The sequence below is a fragment of the Rhamphochromis longiceps genome, linkage group LG3 (genome assembly GCF_057381845.1).
Source record: "Rhamphochromis longiceps isolate RC_006_pf linkage group LG3, R_longiceps_female_GT1.1, whole genome shotgun sequence".
Lineage (NCBI taxonomy): Eukaryota > Metazoa > Chordata > Actinopteri > Cichliformes > Cichlidae > Rhamphochromis > Rhamphochromis longiceps.
This window is the reverse complement of record NC_140559.1, coordinates 20,021,636-20,045,707: the sequence shown is the minus strand read 5'-3', so window position 1 is coordinate 20,045,707 and position 24,072 is coordinate 20,021,636. Positions and strand designations below refer to the sequence as shown.

Below are 24,072 nucleotides of genomic sequence, written 5' to 3'. Positions count from 1 at the left end.
CACACCATCCTTGCTAGCTTGCAGCAGTCAACACTTCTTTAGTGTTGCTAGCAGTTCTGCAAACCACGTTGTTAAATCTTGGTGCAAAGAAGGAAACAGCTCCGCACTGGTGGTGCAAAACCTAGTCCAACTCAAATTTAGCATAAAAAATTCCACAGTCCAACTCTGCCTCGGGAAAAACACGGCAGTAAGCTTTTGCTTCACTGAGGCTACTGTGGGGATAGACCACAGCAGGAGTGTCGCTGAAGCTTTGTCAGCTAGTTGTTACCTGTAGACATCCAACAGCTTACTCCAGTCCAGGAGAGCACGGGCCACCGTGGCCTGACCACACCCACTTCCTTGCTCCAGTATAGTTGACCAACCAATCAGGACTTAGGAAACGGAATCTCACGCAAACATACAAAACACTTTACAAACACCTTGTATGTATTGATTATGCATATTTGTTTTTTACATATTTGCACCAATTATGAAAATGTGAAAATATTAAAGTGGCATAACTTTGCATTAATCTGCAGTTAAACTATTAAACTGCAGTTTCCCCACTTTTTATTTACTTTAACTCTGAAGTTTTAGACAGAGGTGATGTTTAGTTAATCTGCATACAGTATAACCATCATGGCTACGTTATTTCACTGTACTGTTGTTGTTGTTGTTGTGAAGTAATTTCTGTGTTTTTCTTTTCTGCAGATATTTATTCAGCTGCAGGCTACTCAGTACTGAGAACAGGAAACATCAGTTATGAACAATTATGCTGCCACACCAAAGAGAAAAAGAGGTACAGTTGCTCTCCATTCAAATGCAGACAAGCATTCATTTACTGGTTTGGAAAGGCCATGCTCACATCAAACCTTTTAAGTTATCGTAAGTGTGTGAACAATAATTCCTGTGAGCCAAAAGCTGAGGTTGCAGCCTGCTCACGGGTTGTTTTTCCCAATAATCTGTATGGATAGTATGATAGAGAGGTGATATATCCCTAATATGCTTTTCTCAGGCAAAAAACAAAACACAATAGCCAATTAAAACAATGTTTTCTTGAACAAGGGTATATTAAATCACCTTGTTTCAGGCAGAGAATAAAACCAGAGGCTGTACAAAGGTTCAGTATAAGATAAAGAATGATTATTTTAAACCCTGTATCATGTAACGCTCCTCGGGAAATGAAGAGCTTCACTGTAAATATGGATAGATTATTATAGATATCATAGATTATCTGTCATCTCCTTCCAGAGTGGAAACAGACAGTTTCTCATTCAAGCATAGTACAAATCATATACAAGCTTCAATGAACAAATACAAGTCAATAACACCATGTCTCTTTCTATATGTTTTATTAAACTTTGCTGTAGGGCACAGTGAAGTGTAGTGTGCTGCATTTTTACATCCACACAGAAACCTAAAAATTCTGGGTCCTTGTGACCAGCCTTGTACTTTTATATTATGGTTTATGTTCTGAGTCCTTGGCTGTACTGTTTTGATTATTGTTTTTCCCTAGGTTTCAGTTATGGTTGTCAAGGATTTAGTTCTTAGGTTTTGTGTGATGGCTTCCCGTGTTGTTTCTGCTGTGCCTTTCTGTCCCATGTTTCAGGTCCCTATGTTGTGTCTCCCCAGTCTGTTAAGTTTACATGTCTAGAGTTCAGTCAGCGTGTTTCCTGTTTTACTTTGAAGGTCCGTGTCTCATGTCATTGTTTCTAATTTTGCTTCCCTTGTCTCGTCCAGCCTAAGACAGAAGGAGAACTGTGCTCTCCTTCTGTGTCACAATCCCCTCGTTTTCCCTCAATGTATTTAAGCCCTGTGTTTTTCATTGTTACTGTTGCATCAGCCCTTATAGCTGTGTGTTTCTCCCCCTGTCTCCTTGTGCATTAGTTTTCCCCAGTTTAGTTTTGTATTGTTATTTGTGTCGCCTCCTCGCCAGCAATAAAGCTGTGTTCTTTTTGAGTTGTCAAATTAAGGGTCACATGGGAACTGGAGCTTATCATAGCTGTCTGGGTGGACTACACACTTTTACATGTCAACAGTTTGTCAAATGTATTTTGAAAATCTTTCATGGAGTCACCAAGAACCAATGAAGTGAACTAAAACAGCATATATTGGACTTTTTAATGCAAATGCTTATCTGATTGTTTCAGCTCTGTGGGTTTAAGGTTTGGGTTTTGTTAATTTAACTTTAAATTAAAATGAAAGCAGTGTGTAACCTTTGTGATATGTATCTGAGCTGGCTCCCAGTAAAGTCTGAACTGGGACTGTGTGTGATGCAGAGAGGTGGAGACTGGAGGTCTTGATGGAACTACAAAGCTTGTAATCATGTTTCCTGTTGTTTGAACTGTGTTTGTGTTCAGACTTTAAACCAGAGCCAGACGTCGTCTACTCTTCACTGAAGTAGTACACCAGTCCAGCCACTGACGTCCAGCTGCTGGTCTCTAACTGGTCCCCCCCCTCAGAGCAGAAGACATCTACATGTTGTTCTTTATTTTAATTTTTTTTACTTACCTGAACAACTATGATAAAAATATGAGTATGTATGTTTTACCTGGAGTTTTAAAATTCAATTTTCTTGTAAAATCATCAATAACAATAAACATATGTTTGTGTTTTATGGACACAGTTAAGTTTCCTTGTTGTTTTTTATTTAAAATGTGCCTTAAACACGGTGTTCTTTTTCCCCAGCTATTAACTTTATCTGCATTAAAAGATTTTACTCTGTGTTATTCATGTGGTTCTATGGGTTTCAAGCAAGATGTCAGCTGTGTGGTGTTCAGTGTCCAGGTGAGGTCCTCAGAGATGTAGACGCCCAGGTACCTAAAGCTGCTCACCCTCTCCACTTCAAGGCCCTGGATAGACAGCGGTGGGTGAGGCCTCCTCTTCTTCCTCGTGTCCACAATCAACTCCTTTGTCTTGTCAGTGTTGAGGGTGAGGTTGTTGTCCTCACACCATGACACCAGACCAGACCTCTCTCCTATAATCCGCTTCGTCCCCTCCAGTGATGCAACCGATCACTGCAGTGTCATCCGCGAACTGTTGGAGGCGACACAGTTGTGGGTGCACAGAGTGTAGAGGATGGAGCTGATGACGCAATCTTGTGGGAGGCCAGTGTTTGTAATAATGCTGGCTGAAGTCCTGTGGCCGATCCTGACAGACTGACCGTCAAGAAGTCCTGTAGCCAGTCACATAGAGCGGGATGCAGGCCGAGTGTTGCCAGCTTGCGAGTGAGTTTGTGAGGGATGACAGTGAAGCTTCAAAAGGGAATGATTCACATATGAGGTCTGCTGCCACCTACTGGTAAAACTGGGTATTACATCAGCGCTTGAGCTCAAACGTTTTAATGACAATCTTAATATTGGTATTAAATAAAGACTCGTGTTAAAAGATTGATGCTTTGATTCTATCACACAAGTTCAGCATGTAGCTGACTGGAATCTGTTAAATAAAAATATATTTTCATTTATTAAAAACAAAACAAAATGCACACTATGGAAAATTTATTTTGTTTATATACTTTTAAACAACAAAAGCTAAACCAAAGCACTTTAGAGTCAGACACTTTTACACTCCAGGAATTATTTAGTGGTCAATGCATGTTTTTTGAACTAACAAATGGATGATGATTCATCTCAGAAATCACGACAGACTGATCTCACCAACATAAGTTGCCTTTATAGGTCAACAGCATCAATATTGGTATCAGGAATATTGACCCTGGATTTACTTGGTATCAGACTTATACCAGAATTTGTAGTACTGCACAGCACTAAGCAGAACACCTGCTTTATACATGGCAATACTTTAATGTTAGAACCCTGACCATATTTTGAATGAATGTGTCTGGATTGTGTTTTATATGTGTGGTCTTTATGAGAGGATCTGGGGAGCAGTTTTTGGATGGCGTTGGCCTGGCAGCTGCTGGTTGGTTCCCCATTAACAACTGGCTGTTTTAAAAACCCTTAAACCAGCAGTTGTTCTCATGGCAGCAACTGACAGCAGCAGACCTGTTCTTGGCCTCCAAACCGTCAGTAATCAAGTTTGTGTGTCTTTTGAGAATAATTAGGTTTTGTGTGTAGTGCTGAAAATGCTGTTTAGTTTGGTTTTGTTTCACACAGAGCTAGGTTGCACTTCTTTGGAATAGCTTGTTTCTTTATTACTGTGGTCTTTGTTCACACCAGAGTTAATGCTTTCAGTTTTGGTGTTATTAGTAGGAATAAACCTTAGTAGGAACCTCACCTCACCAGACCCAAATTGGCATTTGGGTCTGGCTTTGGGGACTGGGGCAGAGACACCTTTTTTAACCCTTATGTTGGTCCTCCTAGACAGAGACTTAAGATTTAACGTTCAGAAATCTATCAGATGACCACTGAAGTCATTTGGGTTTAAGCGCCTTTTATGAAAACAATGGTTCTTGGTGTGGTAGCTGGGCTGGTGCAGCAAAGCAGTGAACGTGGTAAGGGGCCGTCCTTCAAATTTTGTTCTGCACTTTTTTTTGCTAATCTTGCAATTTTGGCGTCTACGCCACCAGCGCTCATGTCTAATCACCACTTCCTCAAAGAAGCCAGCTGTGGTGAGTGACAGAGACTTTGTTCGTGCTCTTTCGGAGAAAGGAAAAAATATGGACAGACACTGCTAATCCCAGTTCGAAAGGTCCATGCCACCGCCTGCCACAGACTCCATGCCATCACTCGCTTTGGGAATTAAACCAATGGGTCCCTTTCCAGCTGAGGCTGGAGGACGCCCATCTCCAGAGCCTGCTGCAGTCTCAGTCAGAGGCCTCAGTGATGTTTGGTTATATCACGTCTCAGCCAGAGGTCTGCGCTCCGCTATCTGGTTCTGCACCTGCCAAACCTGATCTGCAACATTCGGCACTGCCTGGACCTGCCATGGCACGACCAGGACCTCCTGCACCTACCACTCCAGGTACCGTCTCCACCTACCAAGCCACCCAAAGGTCTTCACCGACACTATTCTTATTAAGGTAAATATTTTATTAAGTGGCAAGATCACTATGTATATTTCACTGAATTGGATATTATAAGGGTGGAGAAAGTCTGGATGCCCCAGTGAGTCATGAAGGTACTACAGGTGGGCAACAGTAAAAACTGAAATTCAGGTTGAAATTAGTCACAAGTGTGTTAAATTACACATTCATCTGAATGTATTTATTTATATAAAAAGTGAATTAAAAATAAAAGGTGGTGATATCACTGACTGCTCTGACCTATATTCACTGCTCTGCAAGAACAGATCTTTATTGTCACCGTTACAAAAACAATGAAACACAGCTATTGAAGTTTGTGTGTCAGTGGCAGGTGGGTCACACATTGACTTTAACACTTTGCGTTTGATTGATTAGATTGAGGATTTAGCTTTGGGTGGAGTGTGTGGGATTTTATGTTTTTTGAGTGGGAGGAACACCACCCTTGTTTTTTGGGAATTGGTGACTTAAAATATTTTCAGTTTTAGTATTTGGACTTTAAGTCAAATAAAGAATAATGCAGCAAATGTTTACACAGTTACTTACAGATTATTAAGTTGGTGCAGCTGTCTGCTCAGCTTTGCACTTTTTGATGGACTCAAAGAGATCTGAAGTTTTCTTCTGCCCTTTACAACAAATCTCACACGTAGGAAATCAAAGCTCTTTGTTGGTTTTAAGTAATTAGAATGTATCAAAGCTCAAATGTTTTATGGTTATGTAATTGTTCATTTTAAAGAAATACAAATGTGCTAAAATCCCCTGAACCACTGTTCCTGTTTTATTTCCCGTCACTAATTCCAAAGTGTTTACTGTTAATCTGACAACAGCTTCTTTTTTCTGTTTTCCTACTTCAGCACGAGAGAGGAAGTGAATATTCACAAGTACACACATTAACAATAATCTTTGATATCACTTCACAAACAGAGAGATGATGACAAAACAACAGAAACATTTTAAAAATAGCTCCATGTTTAGGTAGAGCTTGTTTTACAGATGATGATGTACGTAAACTGTACACACTAGCAGGAAATGAATGAGTCCATCTGTACCAATAATACTCACTGAACCAGTTTGACCAGGATACTGATGAACACACACACACATACATGCAAACACACACATGCTCAGTGCTGCTGATGATCGGACAATTGTAATCAGTAAATTATTGATTTATTGATTGATCAGATCAGTCTGAGGTGACGACTTCATGAAGCGTTTTCACGTCTTTCTGAGACTCACTTCTCCACAAACTCAAAGCTGACTTTAAAGATTCCTGCAGATGTTTTCAGAGTAAACACTATCAGATCCATGTGTTATTGTTTTATTATTTCAAGAAATGTAGGCAAGAATAGATCTTTGCTGTAACTTGTTTTGAGCAGCCACATATCCCACATAGTCATATGAGCCTTCAGTTTACTGAGAAAGCACAAACCACTACTTGTTTCTGTTCTCGTATTCACAGACTTGGCAAAGTTTTGTCTTTAAACCCTGACAGCTGGAGTGGGCAGTGTAAAACTGATTAATTTTTATTTTAAATTAATTGTAACTTTTTTCTGATTTAAATCTGTTTTTCAAGCCTGAAGATGTTTCCTGACATGATGGTGGTTATGAGCCGATGACGTTATGCTGAGAAAAACTACCAGATGGAGACAAGAACAGGATAAAGTAAGTGGCTTTGATCACAGTCAGTGTGTTTAACAATTTTACTAATAATGTTTTTGTTTGTTTTCTTACATTTATGAACATTTTTTTCTGCATCTATTGCTGTTGTTACCTTCACCAAGGAGGTTATGTGTTTAGTAGCACTAGCATGTCTGTCAAAGTTCAATAAAATGTAAACGTTTGTTTGTATTGACGTGTACCAGCTTGTAGGGAATAATATCTGGGATTCCATATATATAATGTTACTTTGGACCTCTGACCTTTTCTTTAAGGTCAAATGAGGACAAATTTTTCCTAAAATTAATTTTATCTTTAAAACGTTGAATAAATTGTTTGCATTCATATTTATCAAATTATCCTGGTTCATAGTATTATAAGATAATATCAGTTAAACATGTGCTGTAATATAATATTATATATAATATGCTTAAGTTGCTCGTCTCCAGTTATCAATACCTATTATCCATTTCCTCCTCCTAAATACTGTTCGTCTAATCAAAGTAAACATCTGTCATGCTTCTCTTATCTGAGTCTTGTTGCACTACAAATTTCTGTACATTTAACCAGAACAAAGAAAACTAAGGAATATATAAAAATATATAATTTTGCTCACATAAAAGTAAATACTACCCAACAGAGACCTTAATTCTCATGTGAGGTTTTTGAGTTGTGTGTGTACAATTAATTATAAATAGTGTATATTTTATGTGAGCCTAAGCATGTTAACATGGGGTTTTATTGTTATTCATTAGAACAAGTTGATGTAAATTCACAGAGTGCAGTGGGAAGTTGTCTCCACATCTACCTGTGTCAGTGAAATAAGTTCACTTCCTGTTATGGTCACACCTTAGTTTGCATTTTTGAAATTTGTTAATCAAATCTCTGAGCGTACAGTGGTTTCTCTGTGGCAAGATCTCAGATCTGGGTGTGTCTGTTTAAAACAGCAGTTTACTGGTCAGTTCAGTCAGTTTGGTACAGAGGAAACTTGTTACAGATCATCTTTACAGTTTTAGTTGGAAACATTTACTTTTGTAAACCAGATCTCTCTCTTAGAGATGGGGTGAGGAGTTGAGTCATCCAGGAGAGGCTCAGAATAGAGATGCTGCTCCTCCACATCGAAAGGAGCCAGATGAGGTGGTTTGGGCATCTGACTAGGATTCGTCTTGGACGCCTCCTGGGTGAGATGTTCTTTGGATATCTCACTGGAATGAGACCACGCAGCAGACCCAGGACACGCTGGAGAGATTATATCTTTTGTCAGTAGGAAGAGAGAGGACTGGCTTCTGTGCTTAGGCTGCTGCCCCCATATAAACAGAAGAAAATGGAAGGATTGATTCATGTAAATCCTATTTTTTCCATCCTGATGAGCAGAAGAGTGTTGGAGGGCTTCAGAGATCCTTCAGAACAACAGTAAGTGTTTAAAATGATGTCTTTCAGTTTTTTAGATAATCTGACAGGTTGACTGAAGTCTGTGAGCTTCAGTAGATTAACAGATTGTTAATGTTAACCCATCTGGACCAGGATTAAAGCTTCACTTTACTGGTTACAGATGAATGTCATGCAGAGTTAGTGTGAAGCATGTTATTTACTGTTGACTGAAAAAAAACCCATCATATTAAATGGATTCAATATGCTTCAATATATCTGAAGAACCAAAAACTGTCAGACTGACACAGTATAAAGAGGAAGATCATGTCAATCTGATTACAGTCATGTGATTTAGGAGAAGTGCTGGCAGGAGTCACATAATCTGTCTGCCTCTCTTTCTTCCTGGACTATTTGCTGCTTCTCATGTTTTACATGCGGTTGGTTGTCCTGCTTGTGTTTCCTCACTAAATGTCCTCTATGTGGTAATATATATATATATTTACTCGATAGTGTATAGTACACAAACATATTTTCAGTTTGAGAATATTTTTAATAGTTCAGCTCGAATAATTCAACGCAGTATCTCAGTCAGTGTTACCTCAATATAATACATTTCAAGAAGTTTAACTTTTGAAAAAAATAAGTATAGATTTCTTATACTTATCTTATAAAATATAAGCTACACATACTTGTATTTAAGCACTGGCTCAAAGTAAAATTTATGAAACAGCAGCCACTGACACTATAACAGTTTTACTTCTAGTGTTAACACACTGCCAGCAAAAAGACAGGAAGTTAACATTTAATGATTCCTCTTTAATGACTCCTCTCCACTTTACTCCACTTCTCTTCTGTTCAGTTTCATCACATTTGTCCTTTCATTCTGTCACTGCACATGAGGAGAAAACATGAACAGCAAAAATAAATGAAATAATAAATGAAACTAGAATTAAACAATCTTTGTTTTTTCTCTTCAGATGTTTCTAAATTTAAAAAATAAGTAAAGATTGAAAATTAAATAACTTTCTTATAAACTCACATAAAAACAAACCCTCAAGAGAAAAAAAACCAAACACCCAAAGTACATTAAATTTCAAATTTTACTGTTTGGATTTATTAGTCGGTCAGTCTAAGATAACCAGAGCTATGTTAGCTCTAATAACAAACATTGAACAGACAGATGAACCAACACTGAAGAAGAAAAAGAAGAAGCTCCATGTTGTAGTAGCCCTTAATTTTAGAGTTTATCAAACTTTACACAAAGCAGGAAATCTCATTCACACAGTTTTCTCACTGCTGAACCAGTTTAATATGGAAAATACAACAATACCACAATGCAACCACACACACACACTTTTCCTACTACACACACTTTTCCTACTACACACACACACACTTTTCCTACTACACACACACACACACACTTTTCCTACTACACACACACACACACTTTTCCTACTACACACACACACACACTTTTCCTACTACACACACACACTTTTCCTACTACACACACACACTTTTCCTACTACACACTAGAGATGGACCGATCCGATATTACGTATCGGTATCGGTCCGATACTGACCTAAATTACTGGATCGGATATCGGAGAAAAATAAAAAATGTAATCCGATCCATTAAATATCACGAAAGCACCTCACAAAACTTGCAACACGCCATAACTCACCTCAGAACGTTAGCACGTCGGAGCAGTATGCATCACGTGATAGAGCGGCTGTGGCATGCGGGACCTGTCGGTGGTCTGGATAGCATGTGGCGCTTCGCTAGCAACCCGGTTTTTCATCTCCGACAAAGTTATCCCCGAGAGAAGTAAAGCAAGTGTGTAAGTCCATCTCTGAATGTTAACGCAGCATTCCTGCGTTAAGCTTAACAAGCGACTGCCTCTCGCTCTCCGGCTGCTACTTCAATCGTGAAACTGCTTAATGATCAGCTGATCGGCTTTTCTGTCGTGAGTCCGTCTCTCTTGTTTGTTTTTGGTCCACTTTGCACCAGAAAGAGGAAACCAGCGGCTGAACAACAGCAGCACGTTTAAGCTTGATCATCTGTTGTTAGAATTTATTTAATATTACTTTCTACACCAGGATCTTTTTCTACGTAGCTGACGGCTGGTAACTGTGCAGGGGCGGATCTAGCAAAGTTTAGCCAGGGGGGCCGATAGGGCATGAACAGGGAAAAGGGGGCACAAAGACATACTTTTCTTTCTTATTCTCATTTAAAATGTCTAGCTTTTAATAAATAATTATCTGACACCCAAAGTTTTAATTTGATGTAAAATGAATAGAAGTCAATTACTGTATATAGTGACTATTAAGTCTAATATATATACCCTAGTAAGCTATAGTACTTTTTCCTTTGGGAAGGTACCATCTGTGCAGTCTGCAATTTTGTTGAAGAAAGATGTTGAATCTATTTAATATTTCTTGAAAAATAATTGATTTCTGTGCATTTTTTTTCACACTGCATCAAATTAAGGTTGATTACGTCGATTAAGCATCATGAGGTGGCGCGTGAGGGGTGGTTCCCTATTTTTTTATTTTTGTTGTTGCTGGGAGTTGGAACCCTATTAGTTAGGTTGCTTAATATTTATGCTAAGTACTCTTTAAAATACCAGAATAGGGAGGATGGTGTAGGTCTAAGTTTATAAGATTGATCAGTATTGCTGAACTATGAAATATTTTTTGTATACAGGTATAACAGACTAGCTTTAGTGTAGTTGTTTTAAACTTGATTAAAAAAACACTATCGGCACACACACACACACACACACACACACACACACACACACACACACACACACACACACACACACACACACACACACCATTAATTAGATCATTAAGTTACTAGTTTCAATTTTTATATTATTTTGAAGTGTGGACCAATAAACACATTTTGTCACTTAATTAAGTGTAGTTATTTAATACAAACGGAGCTGAGGAATCCCAAAGCAATTAATTTTGACGTGAGAAACTACTTCAGGTTGCACTACCCCAATAACACACTAGGGGGAGCTCTTCGGTCAACATTTACAGACACACTAACAAAGTGCTTCAAAGAAGGTCAACGATTCTGCACATTACTTCAGGGCCCTGTTTCAGGAAGCCGGTTTAGTGGAAAAACTGAGTAAGTACACCCTGAGTTAACGAAAACTCTGGGTTTTCGGTTTCACAAAGCGAGTTCAGCTGCAGCCTGAGTGAGTCACTATGACGACACACTCCGTGAAGCTAACCTGCCCCCTAGCAGGTTTACTACAACTAACCCTGACTGTCTCCGCCCCTTTGTCGGAAACCTGACAGTAGGAAGTGTCGGACATGGCGTGCCACTTCCTTGAAGAGCCAGTAGATCGTGAAGCCCAAATTCTCCGCAGAGCTCTCCGCCGGGAGAGAGTGATCAGAGCGCGTTTGGACATTTTATCATTTCCTGATGATTTTCTGTGCGAACGTTACCGTTTCTCAGCACAATCTATAATTTATTTGGATAACATCCTCAGGCCATATATTACGCATGTGACACATCGCGGACATTCTCTCAGTTCTGTACATATTATTTGTATTGCACTTCGGTTTCTTGCAAACGGGAGCTTTCTGTATAATATTGGTGACGCTGAGCACGTTTCCAAGGCTACCGTCTGTCGGGCAGTCAGGAATGTTACAGTTGCACTGAAACGTCTCCTGTACTCGTTTGTGGTGTTCCCCGGTCACAGACCCACAAGATTTATCAAAGAGGGATGCCACAAAATTGCAGGTATCAGGATGACCAAAACTTAATGTATGATGTGGTGATACTTGGACTACTACTTAAATTGCACATTTATTTTCAGGGTTCCCAGGCGTGATTGGCTGTACAGATGGTACTCACATTCCAATCATTGCTCCTTCAGTAAATGAAGGAGACTATGTGAACAGGAAGTCTTTCCACAGCATTAATGTACAGGTACATAGTTCCCTGTAGCATGTCAAACTAACAAATTATTTCATTATAGTAATGGATGCTAATTTGTGTTCTCTGCACTGTGAAGATCATATATGATGCTGCCAACATTATCACAAATGTGGAAGCCAAGTGGCCAGGCTCTGTCCATGACTCACAAATATTCCGTGAATGTACACTGAGCACAAAATTTGGACATGGTGAGTTGAGAATACTTTAAAATATATAAAGACCAATTGCTTCAGGGACATTTGAACTGAAGTGTACCCTTCTGTCTTAGGAGAGTTCACTGGCTACTTGCTTGGTGATAGGGGGTATCCATGTTTACCCTATTTGCTTACCCCTTACCCTGACCCTGAACCGGGCCCACAGCAGCGATATAATCTGGCTAATTGCAGGACAAGAGCCAGAATTGAAATGACTATCGGAATGCTTAAGGCCCGGTTCCAGTGCCTGCAAAGACTCAGGGTCACCCCAGAAAGGGCATGTGACATTATTGTGGCATGTGTGATTCTTCACAACATTGCCACAATTAGAGGAGAACACTGTCCTTCTGAACCAAACATCAGCAGTGATCCAAACCATGAACATCCTGACCCTCCCACGGACATACAAGATGGAAGAGCAGTCAGAGACACCATATGTCACAATCATTTCTTTTGACCCATCACCTCAACATGTTGAAAGAAGAATAAACAGATTTTTTGTTCAACTGGCTTTATTGGTCGCCTGTATTTCCTGTACACAAAGTATTAAAAGATGTAAACCTCATAAAGTGTCTCTGTTGCTTCCTCCTCTGTAACAGCTGTCAATGTTTCTTCATTATTTTCCTGTAGTAAAGAAATGAACAACATTGCTGTTCTACTGTAAACTCATATAATCTGTGGAGTATTAAGAGTACTCACAACTGCATGTTGGTCTGGCTCAACAGGAGGCTGCACCAGATGCAGTACACCATCACCATCAACTGATAGAATATGAGGTTTATACAGGTCACTCATAACTTACAAGGGACCAAATGGCAATTAACAAACATACCTATCACCTTACACTTCATTGTCATTATGCTCTCAAAGACAACCAAGGCTGAGGGAAGGCAAAATCAGTCGGAAAATAACTTCACTACAAAATAATTCATTATGGTAAAGAGTTTATCAAATGAATGAGCAGCACTGCAAAGGTGACTGTGAAGAAAGGATGTATGCACATCATGTATTATTTTGAATTTACCTCTTATGTAGGCACTTGTGTCTTGCGGGGTTATTGACTCAGAGGATGTCCCCGCAGAGATGCCTTCGGCCACAGGGCGCCCACTGTTTTGGCTGAGGGCCAACTGCTCAGCCTCTGTGAGTGGTGGTGGTGGAGGACCCCCACCTGTTTTTCGGGCCTCCGCTTTTTTTCTGTTGGCTATAACGGGCCACATTTGAGCATACAGAGTAAGCAAATATGTACTTGTAATGTGCTCAGATAATTTCAATAAGTGCTTACAGAAAGAAAATTAATGTAGCCTCTAACTGCAATTGATTTACATGGGACAAACAGACCAAGCACTATGGCTCATAATACAATTACACCTTACCTGTTTGGACTATATTTTTATATTTCATTTTTACTTGCTGCCAGGAACGTTTGGGGCCTGTTGGGTTGCACCTGCGCTCACATCACATCACAAAATAAAATGTATAAAATAACAAATAAAATAACATATGATAAAATAACGTGTTGAATGGGTGGAAATCCCTCGATCAATGTTTAAATTAACACTCACGTATTGACTCTGTCGGCTATGTTTTGCCATGCATGCTTTTGCAGCTGTGGCTGTGTTACTTTTTTCCGCGGAATTTGCATGTTATCGGCATATGCTGCCATCAGAATTTCGGCCTCAAGCGCTGTGAAATACATTGACCGCGCCTTCTTTCCCTCCGTCTCCATGGTGACTCGCTTAATCTGTGCTCCGCTTATCAGGGCTTTATGTATCCTCGTCCGCGCGCTTCACTTGGGGTTAAAGTAACTCCGCGTTGACTGAACTAATTGTTATCAGCCTTTCTGAAACCGAATATTCCGAGTTGGACAGTTCGGGGTTACTCAACCGTGAGTGTCGTTTTTCACTCTGAGTTTTCCAAACCGGCTTCCTGAAACAGGGCCCAGTGGTGTAACAGCTCCACCACAAAAACAACTTTAAGTCAAAACAACAAAGCAAAATTGGCAAGATCAACCTAAAAGATCAACATAACCATAACATGTACAATAAACACACTTTCCTTAGAATCAAAACGAAAACAAAGTTTTCTTCCCACCTAGGTGGTTAGCTGTGCCAAACAACCCACTTGTCCACAACAAAGTCATTTCAGCCTCAGACATCTTGAAAGTTGTGCTCAGAGTCTGGAGTTGGAGCCCTGACTCCCCCTCAGATGGCATCGAGGGCTGGTAGGGTGCAAGATGATCAGCGCTCATCCACCCTATTCCAATTGACCATCTGGGCCCTGTTTCAGGAAGCCGGTTTAGAAAACTCAGAGTGAAAAACGATACTCAGGGTTGAGTAACCCCGAACTGTCCAACTCGGAATATTCGGTTCCAGAAAGGCTGATAACAATTAGTTCAGTCAACGCGGAGTTGCTTTAACCCCAAGTTAAGCGCGCGCACGAGGATACATAAAGCCCTGATAAGCGGAGCACAGATTAAGCGAGTCACCATGGAGACGGAGGGAAAGAAGGCGCGGTCAATGTATTTCACAGCGCTTGAGGCCGAAATTCTGATGGCAGCATATGCCGATAACATGCAAATTCCGCGGAAAAAAGTAACACAGCCACAGCTGCGAAAGAAAGGGAGCATGCATGGCAAAACATAGCCGACAGAGTCAATGCGTGAGTGTTAATATAAACATTGATCTAGGGATTTCCACCCATTTAACACGTTATTTTATCATATGTTATTTTATTTGTTATTTTATACATTTTATTTTGTGATGTGATGTGAGCGCAGGTGCAACCCAACAGGCCCCAAACGTGCCTGGCAGCAAGTAAAAATGAAATATAAAAATATAGTCCAAACAGGTAAGGTGTAATTGTATTATGAGCCATAGTGCTTGGTCTGTTTGTCCGATGTAAATCAATTGCAGTTAGAGGCTACATTAATTTCCTTTCTGTAAGCACTTATTGAAATTATCTGAGCACATTACAAGTATATATTTGCTTACTCTGTATGCTCAAATGTGGCCCGTTATAGCCAACAGAAAAAAAGCGGAGGCCCGAAAAACAGGTGGGGGTCCTCCACCACCACCACTCACAGAGGCTGAGCAGTTGGCCCTCAGCCAAAACAGTGGGCGCCCTGTGGCCGAAGGCATCTCTGCGGGGACATCCTCTGAGTCAATAACCCTGCAAGACACAAGTGCCTACATAGGGGGTAAATTCAAAATAATACATGATGTGCATACATCCTTTCTCCACAGTCACCTTTGCAGTGCTACTCATTCATTTGATAAACTCTTTACCATAATGAATTATTTTGTAGTGAAGTTATTTTCCGACTGATTTTGCCTTCCCTCAGTCTTGGTTGTCTTTGAGAGCATAATGACAATGAAGTGTAAGGTGACTGGTATGTTTGTTAATTGCCATTTGGTCCCTTGTAAGTTATAAGTGACCTGTATAAACCTCATATTCTATCAGTTGATGGTGGTGGTGTACTGCATCTGGTGCAGCCTCCTGTTGAGCCAGACCAACATGCAGTTGTGAGTAATACTCCACAGATTATATGAGTTTACAGTAGAACAGCAATGTTGTTCATTTCTTTACTACAGGAAAATAATGAAGAAACATTGACAGCTGTTACAGAGGAGGAAGCAACAGAGACACTTTATGAGGTTTACATCTTTTAATACTTTGTGTACAGGAAACACAGGCGACCAATAAAGCCAGTTGAACAAAAAATCTGTTTATCCTTCTTTCAACATGTTGAGGTGATGGGTCAAAAGAAATGATTGTGACATATGGTGTCTCTGACTGCTCTTCCATCTTGTATGTCCGTGGGAGGGTCAGGATGTTCATGGTTTGGATCACTGCTGATGTTTGGTTCAGAAGGACAGTGTTCTCCTCTAATTGTGGCAATGTTGTGAAGAATCACACATGCCACAATAATGTCACATGCCCTTTCTGGGGTGACCCTGAGTCTTTGCAGGCACTGGAACCGGGCCTTAAGCATTCCGATAGTCATTTCAATTCTGGCTCTTGTCCTGCAATTAGCCAGATTATATCGCTGCTGTGGGCCCGGTTCAGGGTCAGGGTAAGGGGTAAGCAAATAGGGTAAACATGGATACCCCCTATCACCAAGCAAGTAGCCAGTGAACTCTCCTAAGACAGAAGGATACACTTCAGTTCAAATGTCCCTGAAGCAATTGGTCTTTATATATTTTAAAGTATTCTCAACTCACCATGTCCAAATTTTGTGCTCAGTGTACATTCACGGAATATTTGTGAGTCATGGACAGAGCCTGGCCACTTGGCTTCCACATTTGTGATAATGTTGGCAGCATCATATATGATCTTCACAGTGCAGAGAACACAAATTAGCATCCATTACTATAATGAAATAATTTGTTAGTTTGAAATGCTACAGGGAACTATGTACCTGTACATTAATGCTGTGGAAAGACTTCCTGTTCACATAGTCTCCTTCATTTACTGAAGGAGCAATGATTGGAATGTGAGTGCCATCTATACAGCCAATCACGCCTGGGAACCGTGAAAATAAATGTACAATTTAAGTAGTAGTCCAAGTATCACCACATCATGCATTGAGTTTTGTTCATCCTGCTACCTGCAATTTTGTGGCATCCCTCTTTGATAAATCTTGTGGGTCTGTGACCGGGGAACACCACAAACGAGTACAGGAGACGTTTCAGTGCAACTGTAACATTCCTGACTGCCCGACAGACGGTAGCCTTGGAAACGTGCTCAGCGTCACCAATATTATACAGAAAGCTCCCGTTTGCAAGAAACCGAAGTGCAATACAAATAATATGTAATGAACTGAGAGCATGTCCGCGATGTATCACATGCGTAATATATGGCCTGAGGATGTTATCCAAATAACTTATAGATTGTGCTGAGAAACGGTAACGTTCACACAGAAAATCATCAGGAAATGATAAAAAATGTCCAAACGCGCTCTAATCACTCTCTCCCGGCGGAGAGCTCTGCGGAGAATTTGGGCTTCACGATCTACTGGCTCTTCAAGGAAGGGACACGCCATGTCCGACACTTCCTACAGTCAGGTTTCCGACAAAGGGGCGGAGACAGTCAGGGTTAGTTGTAGTAAACCTGCTAGGGGGCAGGTTAGCTTCACGGAGTGTGTCGTCATAGTGACTCACTGAGGCTTCATCTGAACTCGCTTTGTGAAACCGAAAACCCAGAGTTTTCGTTAACTCAGGGTATACTTAGTCAGTTTTTCCACTAAACCGGCTTCCTGAAACAGGGCCCTGCACTCTGTAAACCATGCCTGACAGTCTGCACAGTGCATTGTTCAACCCACTGACTCATCAGTTTGGGAGAAAGGCCATTCTTGTTCTCTGGGCAGTAGACTCACACCTGCTGTCTCGATGCATGGCCTTTTCTCCTGCAGCCTGTATCATAACTCAATTCAGCCAGGAGCCTGGATCAAAGACAGCCTGTGTCATCTCGTGTAACTCCCATAACTGTCCTCAGAGATTATGGAGGTAGTCCAATCTGGGTTCACTGGACAACTCTGTCTCAGGGAGAAGCCTGAGTACCAGGTCTTATTGGGTTACAGAGGTCATATCCAAACTTTCCAAACAGTGCACTCAAGCGCTTTTTCCATTAGTACCTACTCAGATTGGCTCGACACGACCCGATGTGGTATGACTTGATTTTTCCAGCAAAATCAAGTGCGACCATCTTATAGCAACATGGCCAAAATTCTACCACATCACTTGAATGCAACACAAATGGAACAAGAAAGGTGGACATTGATGGACATTGTTAAACCTATTACCTGGTCTGTGACTCGGGGAACACAGTGTCGCTTCTGTGCAGCTATTTCCCACCTTGCTCTTCATGGTGACAAGGTCATAGCTTTTCCATTGGTCAGTGGTAAGGGGAATAAGCCAAGTATGCCCACCCAAGTCATTCCACCTGATCCTGTTCCAAGGAGGCATAGGAGCATTGTGACAGTCCCTTCTGGACAGTGCAAGCAGAGAACACAGTCCTCTAAGTCTTGGCAAAACTTTAGCCACTAGAACTTGAAACGAAGTCTTTGTAAAGTCTTGATGACTCTGAAGTGACATGTCCTTACCGAACCATAAACTAGCTGTTCGATCTCTTTCTTTCTCTCTCTCGTCACTGACACTCCCAAAACTTTCACCTCTCCCTAATCGAACAAATGCCACATGTCCGAAGAAGGATCTCTTCTTTCAGTGTGCAGAGACAGATGTGGTATGTACCCCCAGTGTCACTGTTACTTGCCAGAGGTAATGGCACTTCAGGCATTCTTGTGGCATAATGTGGCACTTTCATGATGCCTTGTCAGGAAGATTCTGACAGTGGGTTTAGGGAAAAGTTTTACTGTCCCTTATAGTTGCCATAGGTGGGGATGTGCTGCTCTCTGAAACTGCTGTCACCAGGGGTGAGCTGGTTGCCTGTGACCACGGAGAGTGGTGGATTCTCAGCCAATTCTGTCTATCTCCAACCAATAGGTGGGGGTCTGTCAGGTCCCCTGGATGACCTGTTCTTGGCGGTAGGTCTGTACTCTTGTTTATTCAAGTGCCATTAATGGCTTGTTGATGGGTGTTAAGTTCCTCCATTACTCTCAGATCTTCTTTTAAAATGGATACCAACTCCATATCCCTGTGAAGAAACACAGCAACATTGGTAGAAAAAACTAAAAGAGCTGCATAACCATAAAACATACAGTAAACACGAGTTCCTTAAAATCAAGATAAACAGAATTTAAATTTTAAATTAAACTGAAAATTAAATTGAAATGTGAATAATCCAGAATAATCCAAAAACAAAATCAAGAAGTCCAGAAAACTCTGAACTGAGGAAGGGTGAACAGAATCCAAAATACTAAAAACCCTGCGAGCCTGAGTATCTCAGGGGGGGCATCCAGGAGGCCAGTGATGGAGATTAAGCTACTGAGGTGGATAGCCAGGAGGGCAACAGTATAGATTGAGAAACTATGAGTGCTGACCATCTGATTAGCAGATTAGCAGAACAGATCGATGCATTGATTTCACATGTTTTAGGGTAGAAAACACAGACTCGCAGACGTATGTTGACCCAAACACTGACAGTATCTTGAGCACAGCCCCTTTGACATTGGGGTATTTTTCCATTGGCACACTTTTCCAGAACTCAATGGTCCCTTCCCTTAAAGCAGGTTTCAATTGGTTCTCTTCACAAAGATCTATCATCTCCAACTCAGCCGCAGCTTCATCTGTGACTAGCGGGACTTTCAAACAACCGGTCTCTGCATTAAATGGGTCGACGAGGAACGTAATATGTGGCCTTTTCAATTGTAGATCATGGAATCGGGTCACGAAGCTTTTGTGCAAGTTTTCAATCAGCATTGCATATCTGGCTCTTTGCTTACTCAGGGCAGCGCTGGTAACTTGCCCGCTGGCTTCTAGCAGAGTGGGAAAATGCGTTAAATCTCCCTTTTGAATATGTGTCTTGAACAGCTTCAGTTTGTTGACGAACGCAAACACACTTTGCACTAGGTCAGGCAGCATTTTTAACTTACCCTGCAGGGTCAGGTTCAGTCTGTCCAAGTGACACAGCATGTTGACCAAAAAGGCCAGATCCATAATCAACTTGAGGTCCGAGAGCTCGGGATAGTCCTTGTCCTTCTTTTCCATAAACAGTTTCACGGCATCCAAAAGCTCAAAGAAGCGAGAGAGTACCGGGCCTTTTGACAGCCACCTCACAGTGCAGTGCAGCGGCAGGTCACCTGGAAGCCCTTGGTCCAGCTCAGCGATGAGATTCTTGAATTGCCTGTGGTTAAGCGCATGTGTACGGATATAGTTGACAATTTCCATCACAGGCTTCATGATGTTATCTAAATTCAATGATTTAGACACGAGTTGCTCCATGTGGATGATGCAGTGGAAATTCCAAAAGTCAGGAATAGTTTGGTCAGCTTTGCACAGCCCCACAAGCCCGTTCACAGATCCCATCATTGCTGGTGCTCCATCCGTGGCTATTGCAGTTAATTTCGTTATGGGCAGATTTGCTTTTTCAAATGCAGCCATCATGGTTTCTTTCACATCTGTGCCACGGGTTCTGTCTTTTAATGGCACAATATCCAGGAGTTCTTCTTTGATCACACAATCATTTGACACAGACCGTGCAGATATTGCCAACTGAGGCTTGTCTTGTATATCACAACTCTCATCCAATGCGACACTAAAATACTCACATGCTTGAAGGTCAGAGTGCAACTGTGATTCAATAGCCGTGTTAATGTCCGATATTCTGTGTTCAACAGTGTGGCGGGACAGTTGGACGTCTGATACCATGCGTTTTAATTTGTCGTTTTCAGGAGACAAGATTTCAACAACGTCACTGAGGCATTTTTTAACGAACTCCCCTTCATTGTATGGCTTTTTAGCCCGTGCAATGTTCCGAGCCAGCTGATAGGATGCGAGCGTTATGGTCTCTGACTGCTTCATAAATTTTTGGAAAAACTGTATCTGCTTTTCTGCCTGACTTTTCAAAGTGGCCAACTCGTGTTTGCGAAGTTCAGTCCCTTTTGGAAATTCCTGGTTGATGTTAGCATGGAGTGAGCTGAAGTGGCACTGAAGATTTGAAGCTTTGAAATGCGCTAATGATGTCTGACATATAAGGCAGAATAGCTTGCCATTCCGTTCAACAAAAAAATATAAACTCTCCCACTCTGTTAAAAACGTCCTGTGTTCATCTTCATATTTTCTTTTTGCTGTGCATTTTTTTCCTGCCATTTTAAGGACAAACTTGCTCCTACTGGGAAACTTTGCAGTATTTTCATCTCACACACATGCGCATTTGACGAAAATACCGTATTGAACTCAAGCAAACGCGCACATTTTAAAACAACAACATAAAAACAACCCAAAACACAAACACAAACTTTGATATGAACGTAAGAGCGGTGGGAATGAGAATCAGCACCTCCAAATCTGAGGCCATGGTCCAGCACTGTGGGTAGTGACCGAAAGAACAAGATCGCGAATATAAGCGGCGGAAATTAGCTTCCTCCAAAGGGTGGCTGACCTCTCCCTTAGAGATAGGTTAAGAAATTCGGCCATTCACAAGGGACTCAGAGTAGAGTGGCTGGGGAGAGGGAGGTCTGGGCTTCTCTGCTTGGGCTGCTGCCCCCACGACCCGGCCCTGGATAAGCGGAAGAAAATGGATGGATGGATGGATGGATGGATGGATGGATGGATGGACATTATAAATAACATTTAGAATATTGGGAAGGGATTCATAATGGTGTTCTTTATAATTTCACAATATAGTGAAGTAGGATAGAAACAAGGTTAAGATAAAAATAAAAATAATTACTAACATTTTGACATTTTACAAAGAACTAATTGCATCGTAAATAAACAGTGCAGATTTTATTTAAGAAATTGAGTTATTTTCACAGTTTCATGGTTGATGGAGTCTTTAAAAGTTTTGTTCACATTTAGTGGAATCTAATGCTTTAGAAAATAAAGACTTCAGTTTTGTAAAGCAATTCACATTTGTGTACATTTCTTGATAGTGTTATAGAAGAAACGCCCCAAAGCTAAACCTATCAAGTGCAGAACGTTTTTGGTTTTTTTTGGATGGAATCAAAAGTTTTGTAGAAATCAAATGAGAAGTAAATAATCAATAAGGTCTAATACTATTCTTATATGATCAGAGATATACCAATTCCTCTGTTTGTGTCTCATCAGTTACGAAAGCTAAAGCTACCTTAATTGTATGAGCAAATATTTGGGTAGAAACTTTCTAGTCCTTATTAAGAAGTTGGACAGGACGCCAATCAGGAAAGTGTTTGAGGGCTTCATTTTTATATATTTACATTGTTGTACAGTGGAACGATTTTAAAGTCCTTTGGTCTCTAGCATGGAGCTGATTGTTTATGGATGAGAGTGGTTACGGAGATCATTCAAGAAACACTCAGAGCTGTTTTAGTTTTCACCTCTTTTCTTATGACTCACTTATTGTTCGTATAGCTCAGCGAACCTGACGTCACTTAAATGCGACTACCTTAAGTGAACTGAACGCAAGTGTGAAGTTGAAACATCGGCTGAAGCTCAAATAATCTTTGTCTTGCTTAAACTTTAAATTGAATCTCCTGTAGTTACTTTTTAAAAGTCATAGTCTGTTATTCGCAGAAAATATCATCAGACTAGCATATTTAGAACAAACTTGTCCGATCATCAGAAAGAAGAACACGGAAATGTCTGTAACTGCGTCACTCTGCTCCACTTTGCTGTTTTTTGGCATCTTCGTGTTTGTCTCGGCAGGTGAGGTTAATAAACCAAAATTTTCCCCTCTGAGATAAAAAAGGAAAAAATGGTATCTTTGTCGTTTACGTGGTGCCAATACTTCACAAATAATTAGTTTCATGTCGATTCCATTTGTTTGTGTCCGTGAACGCATCACGAGGCTGGGTGGGGTCTACGTGTTTTATCGTAGAGTTAGCATGTTTGCTATCTGTACCACTGTGGGGACTGTCCTTCTGACTAAAGTGAGATCTGTGGTTGAAATGATGGCAGTGCACAGATTCTGTGCTTTAATCGGTCTGTAGCGTCTGTTGCTCGTGTTGTTGTTGGTCTGTCAGCCAGCCGGGGAGCAGAGCGAAGGCTAACATACCAAAAGCTCCCGAGTGTTAAAAACAAAGACAAGTATCGCTACAGTCACTGTCTTTGCTTTTCGTGCTGTAGTTTTTGATCTTTGAAGTTTTTTAGGTTCTCTTGTTCTTTGTAAACTCTGCTATCACTTCCTGCTCTTTTTTCACCTGCCAACCAATGAACATTCAGAAATGGCCTACGTCATCTGGCTTCCAATGCCGTACAGTCAGGATCTTGTAGAAGTGCACCTGAGTACATCTGGGGCGGGTGACCCTCCTCAACCAAAAAGTGGATGGACAGGTTTGTGGGACAATAAAACCAACTTAACAGCTTAGTGTGTGAAGACTTGTTGGAACACTGCAGGATAGAACCGACCTAAATCCTCTGACTGCAGGAATTTGACTCACATATGATGAAGCAATTACCATCTCCATCATACTTGTTAGATGAGAGAAGGCAAGGAGTTGCAGAAAAAGGTGCTGGGTAGGAGTGCTGTAGATGTGATGGTGCAGGATAATGAACAGGTGGATATGACAGTGGAGTAGACTGTCAACATCTGAAGAGTTTACTATAAGTCTTTGCTTTTGACTTCGTGTCCTTATCAGCGATTATGAAGCGATATTGTTTGAGTGGCGACACTTATCCACATACGTTCTATAGATTGGCATCTTGCGGCATCATAACAGTAGCTGGAGGCTGCGGTGAAGCAGGAGGAAGAGGCTGCACTAGTAAAAGATGAGTAAAGACCACAGGAATTGTAGATGCAGACGGCTGTAAAGGCACAGCTTCAGATGTTAATATAGTTGATACAGAAGAGTCCGCCTGTTCTTGTTGTGCTGCATGCTAAGCCTGATGTATGTGTAGGTGAATCCCTTGTAGCTGTTGTTGGACTGTGAACCACAACAAGGTAACTGCACGCTAGTTGAGGGAGACAACTGTAATGTGGCTAAAATGCAGCTTTGTGGCATGAAGGGTAGGACAGGTGAGCACTCTGTGGATATGAAATCAATCTGACCATTTAGTCCATTTCCACTTAAATTAGATCAGCCTTCAAACTCTTTCATCTTCTGGTTTCTTGTCTACCAACATGCATCCAGCCACTCCCATCTATCATCTGGACTACAGGAAATCTAGCAGTTTTCCCCAGGCTATAGGTGTCACTGCATTAATTGGTCTCAGTGGAGATGTTTGCCTTATTGTGCTGATTACAGGACAATGACGAGGGAGGTTAGGTGAGTTTAAGGCTACGTCCACACGTACACGGATATTTTTGAAAACGCAGATTGTTTGCAC

General features: G+C 41.0%; 2 protein-coding genes across 2 annotated transcripts in view; both read left to right on the top strand.

The window, feature by feature from the left end:
- Positions 1–12,710, top strand: part of LOC146673332 (uncharacterized) — a 193,268-nt gene extending 180,558 nt beyond the window's left edge. The window contains exons 6-7 of the mRNA XM_085402039.1: positions 11,101–11,138; positions 11,836–12,710. The gene's annotated coding sequence lies outside the window, so the exon portion shown is untranslated. The remainder of the gene's footprint in view (positions 1–11,100; positions 11,139–11,835) is intronic.
- Positions 1–24,072, top strand: part of LOC146673331 (high affinity immunoglobulin gamma Fc receptor I-like) — a 118,609-nt gene that overhangs the window by 48,804 nt on the left and 45,733 nt on the right. The gene's annotated exons all lie outside the window — the stretch shown is intronic.